The sequence below is a fragment of the Elephantulus edwardii genome, unplaced genomic scaffold (genome assembly GCF_000299155.1).
Source record: "Elephantulus edwardii isolate Elephantulus edwardi_28Jun2011 unplaced genomic scaffold, EleEdw1.0 scaffold00063, whole genome shotgun sequence".
NCBI classification, from domain to species: domain Eukaryota; kingdom Metazoa; phylum Chordata; class Mammalia; order Macroscelidea; family Macroscelididae; genus Elephantulus; species Elephantulus edwardii.
In genome coordinates, this window is record NW_006399813.1 from 574,360 (window position 1) to 576,957 (window position 2,598).

The 2,598-nt window shown below is 53.1% G+C and overlaps 1 pseudogene; it reads right to left on the reverse strand.

Moving 5' to 3' along the window:
- Nucleotides 1-1,752: 1,752 nt before the first annotated feature.
- Nucleotides 1,753-2,598, reverse strand: part of LOC102868653 — a 15,459-nt pseudogene continuing 14,613 nt past the window's right edge.

The following is a 2,598-nucleotide window of genomic DNA, read 5'->3' on the forward strand; positions in this document are numbered from 1 at the left end:
ATATTTCCCTGTCATTTGCTCCCCTCTGGACTGCAAAGTGTTTTCCCAGGTGGGTCCAGTGGGGATGGCTGGTTGAACCCAGAGGCTCCATCCTCCATTGCTTCTTTAGCTGGCAGTTGTATTTCCTTTTTGTCACTGGCACTGGGTTTGGGGTCAGGTCTGAAGTAAAACTCAGTGGTAAGGTTACCTATAGGAAAGGGAGCAAACCTAGAGAGAACAAACTTGTGAGTTGCAAATAGAGGGGTTTTAGAGGTGCTGCTTTCAGGTTTACTGGGGAAGAGGGTGGCAGAAAGTAGCCTAGATAAAATACTCTGGATATCCTAGGAATATTTTTTTCCTACCCAGGGGTCAGATGGCATAATCTGGGAACTGAGAAGCTCACTCTGAGGGCTGTGACGGCTTGCCCTGAGCCGAGGGCCAAAGACAGCCCGCCCCGAGCAGGGCAACACCCCCCATGGGCTGGCTGGTACACTCCCCTCTAATTGCCCCCACCCCAATCTGGTCCCCTCACCTGACTGAGGACTGTGTGGCCAGGGACAGCATCTCTAATACCCGCATCACCACTTTTACCTGCCCCCCCATAAGTGGTCATACTATAATTTGAAGTAGGTGTCACTGCCCTCCCCCTTTATAAATGGCAAAGGGAACCTGAAAATTGTGAACAGGCTCCCCCCAGGTCTAAACATCTTTTGGCAGAAGCATTCAACAGATCAAAATATGTGGTGCATTTAGGATGTCAGTCCTCTTGGACATGCTGCCACTGTTAAGTGTTATCAAGTAGACAACTCACAGTGACTTTCAACAACCCATTGTATAGGTGATCATCTTTTCTGGTTTTCCAAGGAAACCCAAACCTGCAGGCGGCCGGGCACACGTCCCCCCCACAGGCAGCAGGGCGTGCATTGTATCTTCCGTGCAGCCGGCTGGTGGGCGTGCACCATCCCTCAGCACGGGCGACTGGCGGGCGCTCGCCATCTCCCGCGTGTCATCTCCCACACGGACTGCTGGCAAGCGCGTGTCATCTCGTGCACGGGCAGCCGGCGGGGCACCATCCCCCAGTGCGGGCGGTCAGTGGGCGCGCGTCATCTCGTGCGAGGGCGACTGGAGGGCATGCGTCATCTCTCAGTGAGTGCGTGTCTTCTCGTGCACAGGCAGCTGGTGAGGGTGGGTGTGTGCTATCTTTTAGTGCGGGCGGCCGGCAGGCACACGCCATCATGCACGCGGGCGACTGGCGGGTGTGTGTCATCTTTTAGCGGGCGCACATCATCTCTCGGCGGGCGCGCGTCATCTTGTGCGCAGGCAGCCATCGGGCGCACACCATCCCCCAGCACGGGCGGCCAGCAGGCGTGTGCCATCTCCCACACGGGTGACTGGCAGGCGCATGCCATCCCCCAGCTCTGGCAGCTGGGCTGGCAGGCGTGTGTCATCTCTTGCACGGGCAGCCGGTGGGTGTGCGCCATCTCGCGCGTGGGCGACCGGCAGGCACGCGCCATCCCCCCACGCAGGGGGCTGCTGGGCTGCTGGGTGAGTGCCATCTTCCACGTGGGTGGCCGGCAGTTGCGCTTCATCTCATGCGCGGGAGGCCAGTGGCCGCCCACTTCCCCTGCTGCTGCCATCTTGCCTCCAAAAATTCTCTCCAGAACAAGTCCAGTTTGCTGCAGTGTGGCGGCTCTGCTCCACCAGTCCTAGGGAGGCCGGGTGCCCACTTTCCACCCTGGGTGAGGGATTCCATAGGTTCCAGCTGTGGGAGCTTCATGGAGCTGCGGCTGCAGTGAGGCGCAGTGCGGGCTCTGTGGGAGGGGGTTGGGAGTAAGGAACTGCTAATGAGGTTTTCCGTCCATTCCAACAATTAAGAAATAGTGAGAAGAGTTGGGACTTCAGAATTCTTTTAGGATCAAATAATAGGCTCTTGTGTCCAGAAGAAAATTAATATACTTACCGGTAATGTTAATGCTCACCCACGGTTCTTCTGGGAGGATCTGAATCGTTGAAATGTCCTCCTTTGTTTCCAGTTGGGAGCTGGGGCCTGTCAGTCCTGTCAGCCACGAGGACCTGATGTGGGCCGCCCTTGACCAAGTGTCCTTCAGATCCACACTTAAAGCAAGTGAGTGGGAGCTTCCTCTCTACTCCCTTGCCTATCTGTGGCTCTTGTCTGTGACACTGTCTACTGAAGTGGCCCAGCTTTCCACAGTGGAAGGAATTCTGACCTCCTTTATTACCTTTGGGTTGCATTGTTTATGAGTAAGACTTCCTTTTCCTTTCACAGGTCCTAAACTGGCAGCAAGAGCTGCCCCAATAAGTTTGGCCATTCTCTGGTCTTTTCCCTCTAGATCCCAGTTGTTAAAAGAGGGAAAAATTTAAACAAATTTATAACAAATAATTTTTAACAATATAATCTTTTAAGTTTAAGGTTAGAAATATTAACAATATTAACAATATGATCATTTCCAATCCAGAGATACATGTTCCAATGCAGTTCCTATTTTCCATAAATGGTTTTGGTAAGAAGAATATTGTAAATGTGGATACAGTTCCACTATTCCTCCTTCATGCCGTGATAGAGTGTTATTAGCATGAGCAGTTAGTTATAAGTCCATT